Genomic DNA, 24,234 nt, shown 5'->3' with positions numbered 1-24,234 from the left:
TCTTATTTTCTTGGTAAGTATTCTGATTTTCTTCCTATCAATTTCTATTTTTATGCACAGTGATTCTCAATTGGTGAGAAAATTATGATCTCATAATCTTTTTTCCTTGTACTTGCTGAATGATTAGCCTCATTTGCTGTGTGGGTTCCACTTCACGGCTGTGAAATGATGACTCTCCCTGACTCTGGCTAAGCATGTCGACTTGATGGCTTTGACCTTTTCCATGAAAACAAGGGAGATGAAAAGATGTGACATGTGTGTAAATTGTCACTCAAATGGGGTTATTTTGGCTAACGGCGCAAAATACATGCTTTGCTAAACTCCCAGAATGTACCAGTGGAGTGTTTTGTGTTTGAGGTTTTCTAAGGCATTTGACAGTCTTGTTATTTTTAAGCAATGAGAGAAAAAAATCCTGATTGGCCATTAAATACAAACAATAAATGTATATCCTCAGCCACAAGCTGTGTGAATAAATGCATTACAGATTCCCAGGAAAAACCCTGTTCTCAATTGGTGTGGTTAAATTTGCTTCATCTGAGCTGTGATAGATATTACTTCCACTGCACTTAATTGGGATAACTGACAAATTCAGATTCAGAACATTTCAGTGACTCCAAGGGATGTATAAATATTTCACCAAATCCATTTAAATCGTATTCTGGATTTGGTCAGGGGTCTCACTGTAGTAATTTGCAGGTGTGACCAATATTAACTTATAAATTTCCCATGACTGGTCCTTTGTTGATTTCAGGCTTCCCTCCTGTTCAGTAATGATGGCTCAGCAAGCATATTTTACCTTCCTTCTCTGCAGGCCCTTTATTGCTTTGAGATGCGTGTGTGTGTGTGCACGCGCATGCACGCCATGTTTTTAATAGTAATGCACGAGACAGTATTTCCCACTAGAGCATATTCATATGAGCTGTTTCTTACTGGACATACTTCTCTCTTCATTTGTGCTTTTAGTAAAGGGGACTTGGACGATGTCTGACTGGATAAACAATGAGAAAACAATAGGGATGGTGTAGAAGTACATACATGCTCCAATGACCTGTACAATGTCACACTTGGCTAATGCTCCTATGATATTTTTAGTAGTCACCATCAGGGTGGGTTTGAAGAACAGCACAATAACCCTAACTTGTTGCTGTAATGGAACTAATACATTTATATATGGGTGGAAATGATTAATTTTTTAAGTTCTTTTTCTTTTTCATGACTGAAAATGAGATTCTTATTCCCTGGCATGAGAGCATGATCTTTCTATCATTTGCTCTTTTTCCCCCAATCACTAGAATTTTAAACTGTACTGTATGGGGTTGCGTATCTCACTGGTTAGTTTTGGATTCATTTCAGAGACTTGGAAATATGAAATGTGTTACAAACGTGTAAGATTATTTAAGGCAGGACTGCTTGGCTTGTGCTGTGAGTGATCATTGTCCTCAGCTAGCATCTTTCTGTTCGAATGAAGATCTTCAGGGTATTTGTTACTACTTCAGAACCATTTTTTCCACTGGTCATTCCAAATAGATTTATTTATAACTAACTTAATTTTTTAAGCTTTTTTGAGGTATAATTGGCTAATAAAAAGTATATATATTTAGAATGTATAATATGTCTTTTTATGGTATACAGTGTGATGATTTAATATAAATGATTACCACAATCAAGTTAATGAACACATCCATCGCCTCACATACTTACCATTTTTTTAAAAAAGATTTGAACCATTTTGGTGTTAAAACAAATTAGCAGTAGAAGAGGTACCTGTGTGGCCCTGTACATGCGGATGTGTCTTTTTGTTAGTAATGAAGAAGGCATTTCTAACATTCAGTCTCACTGATGAGCATTAAGGCGGGCATAAAACCTACCTTCATGAGATGAGCATTAAGATAAGGACAAAACTGCTAATAATAATAATGGCCATTACATAGCTACAGTGGTTAATATCGAGAACCTACATGACATTTGGTGTTCTAAGTCTTTTATGTTTATGTGAACTCATTTAATCTTCACAACAATTCTAGGAGGCAGATATTTATTACCCCAATTTTAAAAACAAGAAACGAAAGGACAGAAAGGTTAATTAACTTATCTGAGGTCACACAGCCAGGAAGCCACAGAACTGAGGTTTGAACTTTGGTAGAATTGTCAGATTCAGGGGGAAACACACACACACAACACCAGCAGTACTTATGTTCTTTTTGAAATATTTGGGACATACTTACACTAAAAGGTTATTCATTGTTTATCTGAAATTCAAATTTAATTGAGTGCCCTGTGTTTTCTCTGGCAAATCTAAACCTCAATTATCTAGCTTCAGAGCCCATGTTTTTAACCTTTATGCTAAGTCTGCCTATAACCCAAGCTTAACTGATCAATGTTGACTTTCACATCTCAGGTCAATTCCTTTTAAAATCTAGAAGATTCTTCTTTCTAGATGTAGAACTACTGTCTATGATAATGAGAATGTATCAGTCGGCAAATACATACTTATAATTTACTCCATGTTCAGTATTGTTTCAAAGATTAGTGAGATGTGATTTTGCCCCTAAAAGAGTTCACAGTAGATAAGATGGAAATGTACAAAATACACTGTACTTTCTATTACAATATAATAATAGCTTTGTTGAACTATGAGCTGTTGGCTCTCCCAAGGAGGTTTGGGGAAAGCATCATAGAGTAGGGAATATTTGAATTGGGCCTTAAAAGGTGAATGAATGGGAGTTCATCAGGGAAAGAAACTATGGGTAGAAAGGAAACAACATGAGAAAAGGCAAAGATTTGTGAAGGTGCGGGGTGGAATCATTTTTAAAAAATGTAAGGCACTTGTGCTCTGCTTAATAGTGAGTGATGAAAATTGGAGAGTGGGATATGGATATAACCTGAAGGACTTCAATACTATACTTCCAAAACCTCATCCTAGACAACTGGGAGCCATTGAAGATTTTTAAACAGAGAAGTGACATGATCAGATACATGTTTAAAAAAAATAACTTTAGTAGCAGAGAGGCAGAGAGATTGGAGAGGAAAAGACTCTCCATTCATCCATGGATGGGATGGATGGAACCCATCATCCATGGGTCACTCATTTGGAAAGGACAGCTGTGGCTTAGAGGTACAGATGAGTCATGTGAGTGGGTGGGTTTGCTCAGGAGAGTGTGCAGAACAAGGAGAGAAGAGGGCAATGATCACATCCTGGGGAGCACTGGCATTTAATTTGGGAGAAGGATGACAGAAGTCAGAAAAAGAATAAGAAAGGGCAGCAGAGTGTAAGGAGAAGCAGGAAAGAGCAATGTTATGAAAACCAGGGCACAATGGGTGGGTCAGCAATGTGGAATAGTATGCAGGCAGAGATGATGCCACTGGATTGGACAGTTAGGCTATCCTAATTTATTTTTAAAAATTTTAGCTCTTAGGGGCCATTTTTGAAAGCACCGTTGACCACCTCTTGGTGGTTTGGATGTGGAATTTGCTACAGGTAAGGACTTAAGTCAAATGCTCTGAGCTGCCTTTGATCACATATTCTCTAAGAACTCATTTTATTTACATGATGCTCCAACTTCTAGAATTCTTAATTATTGTGTATAAAACAGGACAAGAATTTACATGGGAAATAGTATGGTCTAATACTACTCGGAATATTTCAAAGTATAAAGGAATTTGGCTATTTTTCAGTGACATTAGAGAAAACTTGCCACCCACTGTTGACGGAATTCTGTTGACTAGTGGACGTTGCTGGGTCTCTACCTGTTTGGCCCTCCAGGCCCAGGAAGCTGGCCTGTAAGAATCACCTTGAGGAGATGCCCCTGCCTTCTGGCTTCTGGTTGGGTTTGACCAATGGAGTGAACTGTCAGGACATCAGGAGAGGAAGGTGAGTGGAGGCCCGGCTGCCTCCGTGCTGGGTCATCACAGGTCGGCCGCTGCCTTTGCCTGAAGGCCACAGCTCCAGAGCCAGGCAGGGACTTCTCCATTGAGCTCTTCTCCCTGTGTTCTGATAACCCATGCTCTGTCCTTGCCTTCTCAGGCCCTCAGTCCCTCCCCGCCATCTTACTGGCTCTAGTGTACAGTTCTGTCCTTTACTGATTTCCCTAAACCGTATGCCCTGCCCACACCCTTATGAACAGTCTCCTAATGGCCCAGGATGAATGTGTCATCTTTTTCAAGCTGGGACCCTGACTGATACAACTATGGACCCTCCTTTCAGAGTAAGATTTAGGACACAGTGAGAGATGCTAACTTGGGAAAACTAAAAAGGAAAACGCAAGCTTCCTGTTAGAAACGGTGCTTCCTGAGGTCATTTGTGTTGCATGCAGGAATACTGAAATTGCTTTTTGTTTTTTTGCGGGGTCAGAGGCAGGAGAGAGTAGATTCTCCTAAATCATCAGAGGACCTCTGCTGGCTTTTAGATGTTACACTGGAGAAGAGAACAGCTCTGTGCTTGTGCTTTGTGCTTGTGTATAAGTCCTTGAGGGTTCCTAGGGCTGCAAGAGGATGTAGCCCAGCATGGTACGGGGCAGATTAACCAAGCTTAATCCTGTGCCTCTGAGTCTTGGTCGTACTACATTAGCTTGTAAATTTTATTTTGTTAGTGGTGAGGTAAAATTAGAAAAAAAATTAAACAACAAATGGAAACTAGTTCAGGAATGTATTTTTAGAGTATTACAAATCTGAGAAGGAAAACAAATTGCAGAGGCATAATTATAGAAGGAATATCTGGATTTATATTGTTGATAAAATAAAGGTATTGTATGAAACTAAACACCCATTCAGGGGGAGTGCCAAGATGGCGGAGTAGAAGGATGCACAGCTCAACCCCTCCCATGGATAAACACCCATTCATTTCATCACATGATATTAGACTATGCAGATGGATTATAAAATGTAGGCATTGAGAAGGAAACAAACCCACGTGAAGCGTTTTGCAAACTATGCTGTCCTACATAAATGAAAGTTATTACAATAGTAATCCTACCTTTCAACATAATACCATTATATTATAGGATAATATTATAGGATATATTATGGAATACTCAGTTTAGTCTTACTTTCCAACTTTAATTGAATTCTTTTAAGGAAAAACGAGAGGGCCATTTTTTGATCAAGATGACTTAAATTTAATTTCATTTGCTGCAAGGACTTTATAATCTCCTGAGTTACCTTACAACCGTGCACTTCCGTGGGATAGGACATTTTGCAGGAAAGATGCTTTAGCGAAAGGAAATCTAAAATATCTTCTAAGCATCACATTTTGATGATGATAATGATAATTTTTGAATGTTCTGGCTAAGAGGACCTGAACGTGTTGTGAATAGAATAAGCAATAGGAAATGTGACCTAGGAAGAGAGGGTCATCCCACTGCCATCTTAAACGCACGTAGGCCTCAAAGGAATAGTGTCCACGCCTACACGTGTTCTCAATGCTGCTTCATTATAGCCCACTTGGTGGAAAAGGAGCTAGAAGCTGTTTGAGTCTGGGTCCCAGAGTGAGTATGCACAAACTGGGACCATAATCCAAGTCTCCTGACTTCCACTTATATGATAGACTGTCCCAGCTTTCACTCTGGAATTCTACAACTCTAATGGGAAACTGTGCAAGCAAGGGAGGGAGGAGAAAACCAAAGAGCCTGGGGCCCTCTGCAGTCAGTCTTTTAAAATTTTGTGACTTGCTGCTGGTGAGAAAGAATTAATTTGACAACAAAGCCACCATAAGGTTCTATTCATCAGAGAACCATGTAACTGGAATCCAACCCAGTGTTATAATTAACAGATACAGCAGGCTCCCTATCTGGGCCTCTGGAGCAGACAATAGATGTTGAATTGAGAGTATGAAAGCTGGTTCACATTAGTGTCTCTCCCTAGCTTCTTTTCTTGATAGCTTTTGCCATCAATTCAACTATATTTGTATTTGATAAAGTGACTCTTACTACTTTACATGCTTCCAATGTTCACATCTGTATTTTTGACCTCTCTTTGCAAATCTCCTATAAACAGACTTCCGAGACTCAAATGAATAATAGGTCTCAATTATAAAATTTAATGCAGTGAAACCAACAGTTACAGCAATACTGCTGTCCAACTCAAGTAACTCAGCGGCTTCCTGGTTGCATCTGTACTTGAGAATCATTGTGGCAGTGACAAATTCACTGCTGCAGGCTTGAACTGTGACGAATTAATACCAGTGGCGTAGTATCCTACTGATGCAGCTCTGGTCGCCCAGCTGGAGTAGGGAAGGATGCTCTGGTGCACTTTTTATGGCTAATGCAAATTAGCAGATAGTTGTGGGAATAAAGTTCTCTTCTTGATCTATGGCAGGAGATAGCTAGTCTGCAAGAGTTCATTTCAAGACTGTAATTAGTTTATTCATTAAGGTTGGGGAATTCAATGACACAGCTGCATGAGGTACCATTGAAAGCTACCTGAACATATGGCAGAAGGATAATGCAAATTTAGCTCCTGAAAGAAAAAGGCAAAATGGTACAGCTTTGTGCTTTGGTTTTACATCCTGCAGTGATTTCCTGAAGGGGGGTGGTGAGTTGATTACAACCCAAACCTTCTAAAGTACATTGATTTTATTTTATTTTCTTCTAGAATATATACACTTCTTTATTGCTGACGTTGTATGTGTTTTATATTTTTGGGCTTCCCACTCTTTTTTTCAAAAATATACATTGATTTTTAGATGGAGGTATTTATTTTCTTTGAATGTTACACATAATACATGTAAATGTTATGACACATCCCCACACACATCTCTAGACATCTAGGTACATACACAGCAGACTAAATGCTGTTCTTTGGTTTCTAGCAAGAGAGACTAACACCTACAATTATTTATAATGTTTCTGTTTCCCCTTATGTTTTTAGTATTATTAATCTAACAAAGTTTTAAGTCTGATTAGAGGTACATATACAGAGGTGAAATAACACCATTATATCTGATCTGTAAGACTTACAAGTATTCAAACATTGTAAAATTCAACCTTTTGGTTGTGAAATGCAAGCACTTGGATAGCAGAGATTCTCTTAAGTCTGTTTTTTGTATGGTAAAGGCTAATCTGACTTCAGATGTAGCCATGGTTATATAAGGTTTAACATTCATATATTGCTTGACTTACAAAAATCAAGTCCTGTAATTCAAGTAGGTTACAGAAAGAATTAAATTTGCATTGTTAGGAAGGAAGCTCAGTAAATTGGGAAAACTTATTAGAGCAAAGCAAAACTCGATTTGAACGGTTACATCAAACCATTCTTGTGTTTCTCTTTGTATTCTTCATGTGTCACCTATAAACATTCTCAATGAAAATGTTATTGAAGTCAAAGCATTCAACCAGGGAAACAGACAGGTGTGGAATTGCTCCGGATCCCTCATACTTCTGTTCTTGGCAATTGATGTACTCTATTTTAGTGCCAAAAGCCATTTACTGACTACATCATGTGCTCATATGGTTTCTTCTTCTTGTAACTCTCAATCCAAATTGATGGATAACACAGATGAAACAAGAGTCTTCTGCCAAACCTAAGATGTTAAATTAGGAAGGATCTCACAATGCACAATAAGATGTTACCAGTGATTGAAGCTTTACATCGTATTTTGTGGTTTTCTGCACTGTATAAATTTTATTAAAATGTGTGTGTGTGTGTGTGCTGCTTTCATAATAATTCAAAGCCTTTCATGTCCAGGAATATAATTTTTTTCTGTGCAGAACCTAATGTTTGTGGTTGTGGCTCTGAGTGAGACGTGGTTGTGAGAGGCAGACAGTTGTAGGTAAACAGGAAAGAAGGGGCAGCCACAACTGTCAGTGGAAGGTTGGAGACATCAGGGAATCAGAGTGAGGAGAGGACCTGAAACTAATTTGCCTGTCAGAGCAAACCTAGCCACAAATTCAGCCAAGTAATGGGTCTAATTAAGTGAGCATATGAAGACTCAAGTGATGATGAAGTCAAGGAGTCAGGCCAGGAGCATAATCCAGGATCTAGTCTGATGGCAGTCAGTGAGAGCTGAAATGAAACAAACCAGGAGTCAGATGGTACAGGTGTCAGATCCTCCCGGAATCACGAGGCCTTCCTAGATAAGGCAGCTTCCTACCTCATTCTCCAAAACGTTCCCATCTTTAGATAAAAGAATCCCCATGACAGGGAGAAACCTACTCAAATGTAGACAGGAAGAGGCAAGTGGAAATACCTGAATGGGTTAGGGAGTGCAGGGCCTGGCCTCAGTGGCCTTTATAGTCCCTGGTGTTAACCTCACGAATATATTACCACAGAGGATCAGGACATTTCTCTGACAGTCAATGGACAATTCTGCAATTTTTAAAGAAACTTTTTCCTCTGAGAGTGAGGAGTGGAGCAGCAGAGTTCTGTATCTCCTGGGAGCACATTAATTTAGGTGGGTTGTGTTGTGGGTTTAGAGTCTAGACTGTTCTGTCCTTCACTTTGGTGAAAGCTGTTTCTCTCCAGAAAATGTATCTGCTAAGGAGTTTCTATTGACTGATTCCTAATTAGTCAATCATCTACTGATGTTTTGTGTATGAAGAAGAAATAAAAGTTACAATCCCTGCCTTTGGGAATTCTATAGCTCCTTGGAGGAGACAAGATAAAATTGTGCATTCATTTTTACATTCATTTACTTACTAACTATGCTAGATGCCTACAGTAAATATGGTAGATACCTCTCTGTCTTCATGGAGATTATAGTCAAATGAATTACTTACATGATGCAAAACTTCCATTCTACTTGCCTGCTCCAAATGCATACCTTTTGCTTAAGTCACCTTTTATTTTGCAAATGAATAATAGAATAACATTAAACAAGGCTTTGTAGTGTTAAAGCTTTGTTAATTTTACAAGATGGTTTCAGCACGTTTACTAGTGTCTGGTGATGAATTGTGATAATTAAAATTCAGCTATACTAATTAAAACAAGTGAACAAAGTCTTTAATGTCCTTTTCCTCACAATTTTTAATTTCCTTTTTGCTTACTCCTGACTTTGCAGAATTCTGTAATCCTCACTGGGGTTTTTACTGTCATTAGGGAAATTCATGAAGTTCTATAGCTCAGGAAGCCTTAAGAAATTCTGTAACAGTAATATTTGAATAAATTTAGGTTCCTTTGGGTCAACTTTTTAAAATCAATGAATTTAAATTGATATGTATTCTGAAAGTCAAACTTTCATAAGAAATTCTGACCAATGTTTATTATTTTAATATGCTAAGGTTAAAACTGAGTGCCTGTATGCTTCCCCAAGTCTCCTCAGGAATTAAAAGCTGTATCTGTGATATGAAATCAACTAAATGAAAACTGCATAGAAAATAGACAGGAAGAAGGAAATTATACAAAATGCTAATAGGGGTTGTCTCTGGGTGCCGAAATCAGAAGATTTTTGTTTATTTGTTTACATTTTTTTCCATATTTCTAAATTTCAAATTTAGCATATAGGAGACTTAGAAAACCACAATAATAGCAAGTTATAAATGCTTTTAATGGTTGAAATTTCTGCCATAGATAGGACTCTTCTTTCAAAGGCAGGTCTCAACTTCCTTTCAAACAATCATTCACATTTAGGATGGAGGCATCCTTTGGCTTATTTTGTTTTATGAATTGGTGTTTCATTTATTTCTTTCTTTAGAAAGAAATTTGCCAAGAACATTTCTTTCTTTAGAACACTAACTCATTGGGTCCTTTCTGAATTGGTTTGATAACTTGGTGTCTCCACTGGATAATGGAGAGCTCGCTTCATGTTTTGAATTTAGTCCACCTTTGAAAATACAGTGCTGCCTTGTGATTTAGTTTAACATCAGTAATAGTAAAGATGATGATGATAATAATAATTTCTTTATAAAGTGCTTAATCATATAAATGGGAGAGTTTTGTGGGAAATCAGATTTCCACCTGTCAATGTAATTTCCAACCCCATCCTCCACTCCAAGAATAAGAGGAACTAGACAAGTGGTTGGAAATGAAATGAGAGAAGTTCAACCCTGGCTTCATGAGTATGGGGGTGAAGTTTCAGGCTATGAGTTGTGTATCTGGTAAGGAGATGGGCCTTCAAATCTAAGAGCTGGTTTCAGCTTCTAACTCTTTTACTGGATAGCTGTGTGACCTTTGACAAATTATTTAATCTCTCTGAGCTTCCTAATCTGTGGTATATAGAAGGTAATTGCTACCTTTCAAGGTTGCTTTGAGTAGGTAATATGCGTAAAATGTTTACCATTTTGCTTGGCACGCATGGCTATTGTTGGACCAGGAGAAAGATGCCTATGGGTGGAAAGGTCCTCATGTAAGTGAATATTCCTAGACTACTTAATTTAGGAAAATCAACCATTCTCAAGAATAATTGTCAAGTCTGACAGGAAGTCATGAATTTTTGTAATACAGAATGTATTACAAAGCACCATTGGGGTTTAGAGTCTTGTTAATGACACTGAGTGGTCCTCCAAGCATGGAATGAGTACTGTTGCCCACACACCAATTAACTTCCCCCCTCATTAGTAACGTGTGCCCGCAGACATTACTTCTATTGCTCTATCTTATGTCGCTAGGACACCATCCAAGAGAACACTTAAATAAAAATCCAGTTGTCATGTCTTGCTGTTAGCTGAGCAAGTGTAGGGTAAACACCATTAAGGTTAAATGTATTATGCTAACCTCAGCTGAATGAGTGACAAGAAGGCCAAGAAGAACTCCATCTAAGCTGAGGAACAGCCGATTTTGAGTGACCAAATGAAACCTTCTAAATGTAGACCTGGGTTGAATTAGGGGTGTTGGGCATTCTTACCTGAAATCACAAGAGAAAAACTAAAACTGTTTCTTCATTTAGGGTCTGTTTATCACCTCTCATTATTCTCTCTATTCAAGATTATAATTGAGAATCTTTCATATATATATATTTCCTCCTTTTGCTTTTTCATTCTAATTAAGAATTATTTACTTCTAATTCACAGGGAACTATATTCAGTTTTTTTTTTGTAATAACACAAAATGGAAAAGAATCTGAAACAAAAAAAAAAGTGTATGTATAACTGAATCACTTTGCTGTGCACCTGAAACTAACACTGTAAATCAACTGCACTTCAATAAAAGATTTTAAAAAGAAAAGGATTATTTCCTGAGGATCTATGGCCAAAAGACTAAGCTAAATTTTGGGAGAGCCGGAAGTGTAACAGAATTGCTGCCCTCCGTGTCTGTTCGGGCAGTTTAGTTGCACACAGAGGGGACAGAATAGCCATGGTAGAAGGGAGATTGGATGATGGTAGAAGGGAGTTTGGATGATGGATGCCGGATGAGTTTCTATATAAAATACTCTGTGTTGACAGTTTGGTAAAAGTAGAGAGTGAGCCTGTAGTTCCCTCCAACTCTAATACATGAAAACACTTTATTTACCTTCAATTTTCCCAGATCACGGCTGGTGCTGCTGCCTTAATCTACCTTTTTTATGGGCAGTAAAATTCCAAGGTGTCATCTGGAATTTGAGAGCCATGCTCCATTAACACTAATGAGTGACTTATGGTTAAATCTTCATGGATCAGGCTGCACATCTCCCTGTAGGTATTGGTTCACATTTCATTTCAGTGGGCATCGCACCGGCTTGCACTCGAATTGTTTGCATCATTTAACCTGTAAGGGTGTCCAACAAACCTATGATTTATGGCTTGGAAAGTGTTCAACTTAGTCCAGGTTGTTTTTGAAAACTTCTTGGTTTCTTGTTTATAGTTTTACATTCAGGTCAAATACAATTATAAATTTCCAGGCCCCTCCCTTATTTCTTGTAGGATGTGGGTCAAGATACTTTATATATGGGCTAATATGACTTGAAAGTGACTGCTCTAACAATAATGGAATCATATGAATTTACTTCTGAAAGCTAGAGGTTTAAGTTAAACCTCCCTGGCAGTTGAGCTGCCAGACCATGTATTTTTGTCGTTGTGATGATCTGTAAAATAACCTTCAGGTTTACAGGCATGTGGGCGGGCAATTTTTAAAACACTTTCATGAAAAACCCAAGGGGCCTCCAAAAAATCGTATTTCCATTTCCTACTAAACTCTGAATAGTGTTTATATTAATTGTATCTACCTTGATTGCAAATGCAAATTTAATGTCAGGAAACATTGTTGAGCTGTGTCATTCAAGGTTAACAAGAAGGTGTTCTGTTATATGATTTAGTCATAAGCAGCAGCTTGAGGCCTCAGCCTCCCACCGCTAATGAGTCACCTCCAGATTTTCCTCTCAAGCTATAAGATTTTGAGCCTTTGAACTGCTGGGGGGGGGGGTGTCTTTGTGGCTGTGTGTTTGCCCTTTTGTTTAGGGAACTGGTCCTCGCCGGCAGTTTCTTAACAAATCTAGTCTCTGTTGCTGTCTGTCTGTTAGATGGGGAGCCATTAATAATTGGCAATTTGTAGCTGTCACAGTGATGCTGGGGACTTTCCAGATGGCTTTTCCCTTTTTCTCTAGCAGGACTAAGACTTACGCTTATTCCCTTTGATAGGGTTTTAATCCAGCAGACATTGTTCATGACCCCGACCCACAGTAGGGACAAGACTTGGACAGCTCATCTTTGGTCTGGGGAAGGGCCTGTGTCTTGTTTTCCCTGGGACAGGCTCACATGCTCATCAGAGCTTTGACTGTCTGATTGAAGGACAAGGCTTCAGGAGTGTAGGAGTCGGGTGTATTAGGATGGACATGGTGGAAGTATTGGGGTGTTGCAAGTATGTATTTGAAGAAAAAAAGAGAAAGAAATGTCCCATTGAATTTTTGAAATAACTAGACCAACTGTGACGGGAACAGAAAGTAGGGAGAGGAGGGCACTCTGTTTCCTTTGGGCCGGTCTCTGTGCTGCTTGCAGGTGAGGCACCTAAAACAAGTTTAGATCAAGGACAAAATGGGAGTTTCTGCTATTAAGTTTAACAGCAAATAATTTTCTCACATCCACCTTTGTTCCCCTTCTTGTTCTACTACACCTCCCACAGAAAAACAGGAAAAAAAATGGAAAATGTTTCTTCTGTGGAACGGACGAATGGTCCAGTGTCAAGCTTCTTTCTGTCTTGGACTGCCCTTTGACTAAAATCCTCCTTTTTGCCTTCACTGAGGTTTCTGCTTAGACATTACCTGCTTCCATGCTTTCCCTGACCTGCTCCATCCGAACTGGAGTTCCCCATCCCTGCCCTGCAGTATCCTCAGCCCCCTCACTGCTTTCTGCTTCACGGCACTCATCACTCCCTGGGAACTGCTTATCCTCTGCCTCTTCTACCAGAACATAAGCTCTGTGAGGGCAGGGACTGTGTCTTACTGCTGTACCCTTAGCACCTAGTACCTGGTAGAAATTTAAAAAATATTTATCAAATTAATGTATTCATTTCTCACCTTAAATTCTGCCTGTGGAATCTGAGCCTCTATAAAAATGCAACTCTGCTCTGCTTGTTACCTTATCATAGATGCCCTAGTCTGGATGTGCACTTTTTCGTATTTTCATGTTTCTGAAATCAGGATACATACTAAAAATATACATTTAATTAGGTGGTGACTATCACCCATCACAGCTGTCCCTAAATTGATACACACGTTAACAATTAAATATGCCTTAGAATCAAGGACATTGTGGTAGACAGAATCCCCCCACCCAAAGGTGTCCATGCTGTCCTAATCCCTGAAACTTGTGAATGTGTTTCCTCACATGGCAAAAGGGACTTCGCTGATGTGATTCAGTTAAGGATTTTAAAATGGAGAGATTATCCTGGATTATTCAGGTTGGCCCAATGTAATCACAAGGGTCTTTATAAGAGGGTGGTAGGAAGGTCAGAGTCAGAGAGGAAGATTTTTTCCCCCATTTTATTAATGATAAAGTTTTTTTTTTATTGAGGTATGGTTGATGTATAATGTTGTGTTAATATCTGGTGTACAGCATAGTGATTGAATTATACACACATACACACATACACATACACACACACATATATATATTCCTTTTCATATTCTTACAAGATGTTGAATATAGTTCCCTGTGCTATACAATAGGACCTTGTTATTTATCTATTTTATATATAGTCACTACTATATATTTGTATCTGTAAATCCCGATTTCCCAATTTATCCCTTCCCACCCCCTTCCCCTCGGTAACTATAAATTTGTTTTCTGTCTGTGAGTCTGTTTTTGTTTTGTACATATGTTCATTTGTGTCTTTTTTTTAGATTCCACATGTAAGTGATATGGTATTTTTCTTTCTCTTTCTGGCTTACTTCACTTAGAATGATGATCTCCAGGTCCATCTATGTTGCAGCAAATGGCATTATTTTATTCTTTTTTAATGGATGAATAGTATTCCATTGTATAAATATACCACAACTTCTTTATCCAGTCATCTGTTGATGGACATTTAGGTTGTTTCCATGTCTTGGCTATTGTGTAGAGTGCTGTTATGAACATTGAAGTGCATGTGTGTTTTCAAATTAGAGTTCCCTCTGAATGTATGCCCAGGGGTGGGACTGCTGGATGATATGGTAACTTTATTTTCAGTTTTTTAAGGAATCAGAGAGGAAGATTTTATGATGGAAGCTGAAGTTAGAGTGACTCAGGACTGTAAGCCTCGGGAAGCAGCCTCTAGAAGCTGGAAAAGGCAAGGAAACAGCTTGTCCCCTAAAGCCTCCAGAAGGATCATGGCCCTGCCAGTCATTCTAGACTTTCACCTCCAGAACTATAAGACAAGAAATTTGTATTGTTTTAAGCCACTCAACTTGTGTTGATTTGTTATAGCAGCCTTAGAGAACTCCTACAGGTATGTTGTTACAGGCAATACACATATTACATTCTTGAAATTTTAAGTTCTATTTAATCTCTCCAACAAGGAGGGGTGAGAGTCAGTGGATACGTGTCCAGAGTCCCTGCCCCTTGATGGGAACATTCTGAGGCACGTTTCATGTCACCTCCCAGAGGATGCCCTTCAGGATAGAGTCCAGATTGCCCACAGCACTCATTACTGACTCTCTTACTGACTTGCCTGGCTACCATGTCTTCAAGCTTCCTGGATGACTTCCCGAATAAGCCTTTTGCACCCTAATCCTTGCCTCAGGATGAGCCCTAATGGGATGTCACCCTAGGCTCAAGAGCCCTGGCCCCAAACCGCTAGCCCCCGTCTTCCCCTCTCTCTTCGCCCCTGCTGCCCTCTCTCTGGCCCACCCAGCCACACGAGCCGTTATTTAGAATCTCACCTGTTTCAAATTCCTTCCTCCATAGGCTGTTTGCACTTATTCCTCCTGCCTGGATGCTCCTCAGTAGTGTTCATCCTTTAGGTTCTCAATCAAATGTCACTTCCTCAAGGAGGTTTCCCTGGCCCTCCAGACTATGACTGTTTTTCTTGACCCTCCTGTACTTTTCTTACGTGGCACTTACTGCAAAGGAAATGAGTTCATTATTTTATGGGAAGAAGAGTATCTGTTTCTAAGTGGGTCTTGCAAAAGACTCGAACACACTTAGAGTCACGTGGTGTAGGTGTAAGGTAAGGTTTATGGAACACTCACGGTGGGGGGGCAGCGTGGTGCATCTGTTCTGGTCCTCTCACCTGCTAGCTGAGATGCGTGCTGGGCAAGGCGCGGCTGGACAAATCGTGGGAGGTGCTTCAAGAGAAGGCTCCTGCTGTGTACCATTCTTTTAAATAAGGTAACTGGGAGGAGAAAGGGGACAGCTAGTGAACACGAGACAGAGATGTCTCTCTTGTACCGGAGCTTAGCTGAATGTGTCATCCTAATTTTTAAGTGAAAAGCCCCATCAATTAAAAAAAACGTTGAGTTCACACTTCCCAATATATGTATATTTATTTATGTATCCCTGTCAAGTTAAATGTCAAAAAGTAGAGAAGCTGAATTTCTTTATGGAGATCATCATAAGCAAAAATAAAAATAAGCAAAAGTAGAAATGAAATTTTAAAAATAGAAAATTGTAAAATTTCTTTGTACATCCCGACAGATCATTTTGTCCGTGCCCTGAGTGCACACACCGCGAAGTGGAGATGATTGCTCTGGGGCAGTGCTTTCCTGAGCAGACAGGTCCCCTGGGAGCTGGTTAACAGGCAGACTCTGATTCAGCAGGCCTGGGCGGGGCCTGGGACTCTGCATTTCTAACCAGCTCCCCAGTGATGCCAGAAGAATTGGTTTGAGAACTGCACTTTGAGCCACCAGGCTCTAAAGCATCTTGCTGTCCAAATATTCATAAGCTGCTGAAATTTCGATGATCAGGTTAAAAAGAGTGAGATGGTGTCTTCCATTATTTTGGAATGCTTTTCTCTGTCCTGGCTGTTTCCAGGTGGAATCAGTGGAATGTGTGTGACTCTCGCTGCAGTGTGGAATGATTGCCCGTCAGAAAAAACAAAAAGTGAAGGACAACTGGGCAAGGTAAAAGTCTGTTGACTCTTCGTTTCTCCTGGCCTTTACAATCTAATAATCTGTTCTTATTCCTCTGTAGGGATGGCAAAAACACAGTGAGCCCCGCGAACAGGGTCTATGCTGGCTGCTTCCCGTGTGCTGTTTCATTTCCGATCTGGCTCTAATGGCAGAAACCACACTGAACACAAAGGGACCCGGGGTGTGTGTGTGTGTGTGTGTGTCTGTGTGTGTGTGTCTGTGTGAAAGAGAGAGAGAGCACCTCGGCCTTCTTTTTGGACCCTCCGTCTGATCTGTCGTGAGGCCTGGGCCAAACCATTCAAGCTCCCTGTGCTCAGGGAGGCAGTGAGGATTTCCCAGTTAGTGACAGAATCTGAGTGATTTGTAGGCATTTGTGTGCTGATTGTCTTGCCCTCTAGGCATGAGCTATGTTGTATCAGGAGGGCAAGAGGGTTCCAAATAGATTTAATATTCCTTGTAAGAGCTTCAACCATCTGCCCGCCAGCTCTCAGTGTGAGCATAATATATGTTTCCAGAATCAAACACAAAGAGCCTGTTTCTCCGTCCTTCTTTTTCCTTTTTTTTCAAAGGCTTTTAGTTTGGATCATTTGTCTTTTCCTAGTCTTTTGGGATAGGTTACTAGGGTCGCCCTCTCTACAGTTATATTTGATTTCATTTTGTTTTCTGATTCCTCTGGTACATTTAAACAAATGGTTTCCTCTTTCCTGATTTCCATGTACCCCCTACAGAACTGTACCCTTGAAATTAGTGTATATACCTGTGAAACCTTGTGGTACACCTGTGAGGTGGTAGGGATTGAACTGCAAGCATTCCCAGTGGGTACAGATGAGACTCTGGGCATCTGACAGTTCTTTCCAGGCTAAATCTGAATGCTGTTCTCCTGAGTGACGAAACTTTATTTTTCCCCCTTCTTTTAGGGGAAATTTTGTGACTGTTGATGGGCCTGCCCTAGTAGCTACAGTTCATTGTGGGACTAAAGTTATTTGGGTGTTGGGTGTCTTTCACCTGGAACCCTTGTGTTGTTTAAAGTAATTGACATACGGGGATCTTAAGCTCTGAAAGTGATGAAAGAAAGGGAAGCCAATCAAGCAGAGTTCTTCGCTTAAAATCTCATTTAAGTTAGAGAAATTTAGCAGGAGATTTGGAAAGTTCTTTACATGAAAGTTGGGTGGGAGCACTATTAGGACTCTCCTAGCATTACTCAGCAAGCAAGTGTTGGGCAGGGAGTGACTGATGGAAAGTGAACTTGGAATATTGTCTTGTAAAGGCTTCAGGGCATAGGGGTCAAAATTCTTCAGTTCTGCTAATTTTTACTTAGTCAGCAAAATTTGCATTGTTTTGCATTAGACAGTATATATTTTAAAACTGCTTTCTCTTTAAACACATTCTACATTCCACATTCGGTTCTCCCTCCAGAGGGGAGGCTAAAAGAGCCTCCCTTGCTGCTCTTCTGGTCTAATCGTGATGGGATGTAGGGGAAGGACCTGGGCACTGGAGGACTGCCTGGATGCCTGGCCAGGCTCCATCTTTTTCTAGCTACGTGACCTTGGGAAGGTAATAAACATCTCTGCGCTGTATTTTCCTCAGTTGTAAAGTAGGGATTATGATAGTGTTACCCGGAGGAGTTGATGAAATGATCACATGTGATTGTGCATAATAATATGTGTGAAGTGCTCAGCCCAGTGCCTCCCACACTGCACCTATTGTTGGCTGTTGTTACTGTCATTACCATAGAAATGAACGATGGGGAAGATTGGGAGTGTGGATTCCACATCCTGACTTGTGCTGTTTGGCTGTGGAAGATGTTGTCTGAGACACACCTCTGCCCGGGGAAAATTGGAAGGTCAGGGCTGACAGGGGAAGGAACAGAGGAAATAGAAATATTATTTTAAAAAAAAGCTTCGGTCTAAGTACATGGCTGTTATAAAACTCACGGAGGGGTACGGTTGGATGGGAACTGTCCTTTCCTTCCCTGCAGGCTGGTGCAGGACTTGCCTTGCTTTCTCCTCCTTTCAACCCCCAAGTATTTAGATTTGGTCTGAATTTGAGTCTCTTTTTTTTTTAATTGTGAGACCGATGGAGCCCTAAGGGTGATCTTGTCCAGAACTCCTTACTCTCACTGACTGTCTAGTGCAGAGTGGATCTGGGCCTCTGTGGATAGTTAGAACTGAACAAACCTTTAGGGGGATGGTGTGCTTTTGGCCAGAGCCAAGAGCCTGTCCATTCACTGTCGCCGCTGTCTTTCCTGTGGACTTTTAAGGACACAGGCCACACCAATTATGATGGACCAGTCAATGGAGGGATTTGAAGCAATGAAATGCAAACAAGAATGGTGTTTAGTTTCTGGTTCCCATGGGATCCCTTCCCACCGGGGAGTCAGGCTGCCACGTGTTCAGCTCTATCCCTGTAGCAGTCTGCTTTTTAGTGCCAACTTCCTCTGCCTGCTTCACTGTTTGTGGCCTGTGTGGCCACCATTGCTCCTGAGTGGTACCACGGTCCTGGCCCTGGTGTTCCTTTGCCTAGTGTTGGCTATGCTCCTACTTGCTACTGGCCATTGGTGCACTTGGCCCCAGGGGTTTCATATGATGCCCCACTTCCTTCCCAAGTGAAAATGAACTCTGGCTCTTCATCTTTGAGCCATGGTTTCTAAGGGTGTGGCATAGCCTTGATGCCACAATGGGTTTTGTTGTTGTTATGCGGTATCAGTCCTCTCATTGTCATTGTGGTCACCTAGGCACTCTCACCATCACCAGGATGAACTAGGCCCTTTCCCACAAGCATAATGACACTTATTTAAGCCCCAAACTGGGAGGAGTAACTTAGTCTCTTATTATACCTGTAATATTTCCACTTTCCCATTTATTGATTCAATTTCTTCAGACTGCACCTCTCTCATGAGTCAAAATACAAGTTCCCTCCAGCACTGGGTTGGAAGATTATTAATATCACACTGAATGACTTAACCCCTTAAATAGCCCAATTTCCTTTTGTGCTGACCATCAGCCAATTATATTACTTAAACATTGAATCTTTCCCACATTAGACAACGTCTCCTTTCCAGCCCAGACAGCCAGAACAAGGCTGGGAGGATCAGGTGTGTCTCTTTGTCTATTGAAGAGTCTCTAGCCATCAGTTTCAAATATCTTGCAAAGATTCTTCCAGGGAGCATCATTATAGCTTTCAAATAAATAAACCTTGACATGTCCCTGTACCAGGACTGAAACCCCAAATTCCTGCATCAAAGGAGTAAGCTTGGCTGGGATGTGGGAGTGGAACCTAAAGGACATGATGCTGGGCCCTTCTCCCTCCCTCCACCTCCTTCCATCTCTCTCTCTCTCTCTCTCTCTCTCTCTCTCTCTCGCTCTCGCTCTCCCTCTTTCCTCATTTTTTCTTTTGTTTTGCACCTAGCTCAATAGAAGTGCTATTTTGGGGGGCAAAATCTCAGCCTTGGCATGATTTAGTGAAGATGTGAAGGGGCACTGAAGAAATGACTCAATGGAAAGAGCATGGGCTACCAGGAGATTTAGAATATGGGTTCCCCTCTGTCAATATACTAGCTGTGTAAACTTGGGCAAAAACCTTAACCTCTCTGTGCCTATGATTCTGTAAAGTAGGGTCAGGGGAGGGAGAAGTGGTGGATTGGACTAAATTCTTAAAAACATTCTCTTTTAATGGAAATGACCTTCTAGCAACTAGTGATGGAGAAGGCTTAGTATATACTAGGCTTTCCCACCTACCTTCTGGTTAAGGAAGAATGGAGGTCCAGCCATGTGCTCACTTGTTGTACCAAGAAAGAAGTGAGGCAGTTATTAAATTTAAATCAGTAGTATTACTTGAGCACAGAAGATGGAACTGTTTTCCCCCAAATTGTTTTGATTGCTGCCAGTAGCTGCTATTTGGTATGAAATCCATTCAGATCATCAAAAGCCAAAGGAACATACAGTGCATGAAAAGATGTTGTAATTGGCACCATTGTAACTCTGTACGGTGTGTGATCTTAGCTGGGAGGATGGGAGGGCTGTCGGATAACTTGTAATCTAATTTTCTTTGTTGTAAAATAGAATGTTACTATTGTATTCCTGTGGAATAATAATTATACCATCTCAGCCAAATAGAGCGCCTTTCTCAGGAGGTGCTTAAAGAGCTCAATAGACATCCATTCAGCCTTGTAAACACAGGAAAACCTGGCTTGCTTGCATTTCTCTCAACTGAAAATTCCTATTAGCCAGCATCTCCCCTCATCTGTCCTACCAGGATAAATGATTTTTATGCTGGTGAACCTGACGGGCCAAGAGACACTGAAGTGCCTTCTGAATCATCAAAGAATTATGAAACCTTCAATGGAGTTTCAGTATTAACTGCAATTTATGACAGCCTAATTTTTTTGAAAAGTGGTAATTCACGTGATGCATAGGTGATAATTGGTTGGAATAGTTGATTAATCAGACTGCTCTATTTTCTGACCAGACTGAAGTACAGTATTTACAGTAACTGCAACACTGGCTCTCAGTGGAAGCAAGGTAAATGAAACTAGTATTCTCTATCCTTACCATTTTTTTAATGAGGTATAATTGACATACAATATTATATTAGTTTCAGATGTACAACATAATGGTTTGAGATAGATATATATCTATATATATATCTATATATATATATATATCATTTATATATATATATATATATATAAATGATCACCACAGTAAGTCTAGTTAACATCTGTTACCATACATAGTTGCATTTTTTCTGGTGATAAGAAATTTTAAGATTTACTCTCTTAGCAACTTTCAAATATGCAATACAGTATTAGTAACTAGAGTTGCCATGCTGTACATCACATTGTCATGACTTATTTACTTTATAGCTGGAAGTTTGCAGCTTTTGAGTCTCTTCACCCATTTCAGCCCCACACCCCAGCCCCAATCCCTGCCTCAATCTGTTCTCTCTGAGCTTTTTTTTTGTTTAATTTTTTTTTTAAGATTCCACATATAAGTGAGGTCATATGGTATTTGTCTTTCTCTGTCTGACTTATTTCACTTAGCATAATGCCCTCAAGATCCATCCATATTGTCTCAAATGGCACAATTTTATTCTTTTTATGGCTAAATAATACTTTATTTATATATAAATAAATCATCCATTCAACCATTGATGGAGACAGTAGGGTTCTCTGTGGCTTGGCAGGCATACATTATTACTCTTTCTGGGAAAATGATCATTTCTAGAACTTATTCTTCAACTTCTACATTAATTTCTAAAATAAATGAGAACAGAAAATAGGTAAATTATAAAAATAGAATATATTGCTTCTTATGGCTTTGCGATCCCCAGGGTCATTGTTGATTACTAGACTGTTAGCTCTTATAGTACAGGTGAGTATCTTTAAAACTTAATTTTGTATGATATTTATTACAGCCTCTTCAAAAACAGAGATTCCTTAAGGAGAGTATCAGTGCAGTAGATTTAATTGTGTTAATTGATCTATTCTAAATGTTTTATTAAAAGATAAGATCTTAAATCAATTAAGATTAACTTGATAACTTTTTTTTTAATGTCCAAGCTCTTAAAAAGAAGTATTAGAATTGGTGTTGTGCTCAGGTTCACTGCAAAGAATAGAAAAACTCAGGAATATGTAAAGAAGAAAATAAAAAAATCCATTATTCCATCACCCAGAGAAAACTATTATTGCCTTTTGGTATATTTCCTTTCATTGTCTTCTTACGTAGACATGTAAACATTTTACATATAGTACAGGTACTGTATGCTGTCCCCCACCGACATTACATAAAGGAGATTTTCTAGGTGAGTTAAATATTCTTTAAAGACATAGTTACTACTGACTATATTTATGAATCATCATTTATCAATCCAATCTCCTGTTATTAGACTTTAGGTGGTTTCCAAATTTTGCCTTTTTAATGCTTCAGCAAGTATCTTTGCTCATTTGTTTGTCCATCCATTCATTTATTCAATCAGTTTTTACTGAGGACTGTGTGCCAGGCTCTGGGCCAGTAGTTGAGAATACAACATTAATCATAACCCTCCTAATAGCTAACATTTATTACCATTACTAACTATGGACCAGGAACCTTATTAAATATTAGTATGTTAATTATATAAATATGTATTAGTATAATACTCATTCTAATAAGTTAGTATAATAGTATTAATTAAATCCTTATGAGGTAGGTATTATTATCTGTTTTCTTATTTTCTAGATAATAAAATAGAGGCTTACATAATTGAAGTTACTTGCCTAAAACACTAAGTTGGTACTTGGGAGAGCCAGAATTCAGTCCCAGGCAGCCTGACTCCAGTCCAGTTCTTTTAACCACAGTGGCTACTTTGTCAGTAAAAAAGACACTCCCTTGCCCCTACGGATGTGCAACAGTTTTAAATGTTATACTCTGAGTGATTCTCTGATTATTTTCTTAGGATAAAGTCTAGAAATATACTGGGTCAAAGAGTACAAATAATCCCAGTGAACAATACTGTGGTCAAGGTCCTAAATGGGGCAGGACCGGAGATGACAAGATTACCTATCTATCTATCTATCTATCTATCTATCTATCTATCTATCTATCTATCCATCCATCCATCCATCCATCCATCCATGCATGCATCCTGGGTCTCTGTTGTTGCTCTACCAGCAAGGTAGATAGCAGGAGATAGGTGTAGGGGTGATTCAGGCCCCGGGGAAGCTCTGGGCAATGCTTTTTTTGCTGTCAAGGCAGAGTCAGTGGGTGGTTGCCCTTCAGAAATGTGTATTTTCTCTTGACACTGTAGGATGCAAGATAGCAGAGGGGAGGCAGCAAAAAGGGGAAGAGCTAGCTCATCAGAGGAATGAGTCTAGATGGCAAGTGAATGTGTAGCCCCTTTGAATGAATAGCGTCACAAGAAAATGCCTCTGCTCGCTACAAATCACCAGTGCAGTTAGAAACTTTCTTATTTCAGTCAGTGTTTAGGAGAGCCTTCCTTGCACCTAAATCATAAATTACTCATATGGCAAGTGACTGTAAATTTTCTTTCTGCTCCTCATATTCCATACTTCTTAAGTTCCACTCCCCCAGATGAACATTACCTGTTCGTTGCCAGCTTTTTGTGATGCAGTACTGTGTAGTAGCAAAAACACAGACTTGATTGGTGGCTGTCCTAGCTTTGGTTCCTGGCTTTGCCACTAACCTGCTGTGTGGGATTGGACAGTCTTTTAAATTCTCGATTTCTTACCTTTAAAATAATACATAGTTGTAATGATAGTCAAATGAAGTGCCACGAGCTGAAAAAAATAACAGCTAACCTGTACTGAGTTCTTACTATAAGTAGCACAAAATAAGACACTGTTCTAAGTATTTAAAATGCATACATGTATGTATTCCTCTGAATAATCACATGGTAAGCTGGATTCTAGATAGCTCTATAGCTTTCACACCTGGTGTTACTTCTGTGATTATGTTACATAATGTGGCAAAAGAGACTTTGAAGATGTGATTAAGGTGACTAATAGTTGTCCTTAAGATAGGAAGACTATCTAAGTGGGCTTGGATATTATAGTCATGTAACCACATGAGCCCCTTTAAAGCAAAAGTTTTCTCTGGCTATTGGCAAAAATAGAAGTCAGGGAGATTTGAAGCATGAGAAGGACTCAAGGCAACTGTTCCTTAGAAAATGGAAGAGGTCATATGAGGAGCCTGGGCAGCCTCTCCAAGCAAAGGTCGGGCTCCCTGCTGACAACTGATAAGGAAACAAGGGCTTCAGACCTATAGCTGCAAGGAACTGGATTCTGTCAATAACCTGTGTTTGGAATTGCATTCTTCTCAAAGCCTCCAGATGAGAGCCCAGCTGGCTGT

The 24,234-nt window shown here is 39.7% G+C and overlaps 1 long non-coding RNA gene across 1 annotated transcript in view; it reads left to right on the top strand.

The window, feature by feature from the left end:
• The window catches only part of LOC116156510 (uncharacterized), a 156,368-nt gene that overhangs the window by 130,811 nt on the left and 1,323 nt on the right, over positions 1–24,234 (top strand). The gene's annotated exons all lie outside the window — the stretch shown is intronic.

The sequence above is a fragment of the Camelus dromedarius genome, chromosome 1 (assembly GCF_036321535.1).
Source record: "Camelus dromedarius isolate mCamDro1 chromosome 1, mCamDro1.pat, whole genome shotgun sequence".
NCBI classification, from domain to species: Eukaryota; Metazoa; Chordata; class Mammalia; order Artiodactyla; family Camelidae; genus Camelus; species Camelus dromedarius.
This window is presented reverse-complemented; position numbering and strand designations above follow the sequence as displayed.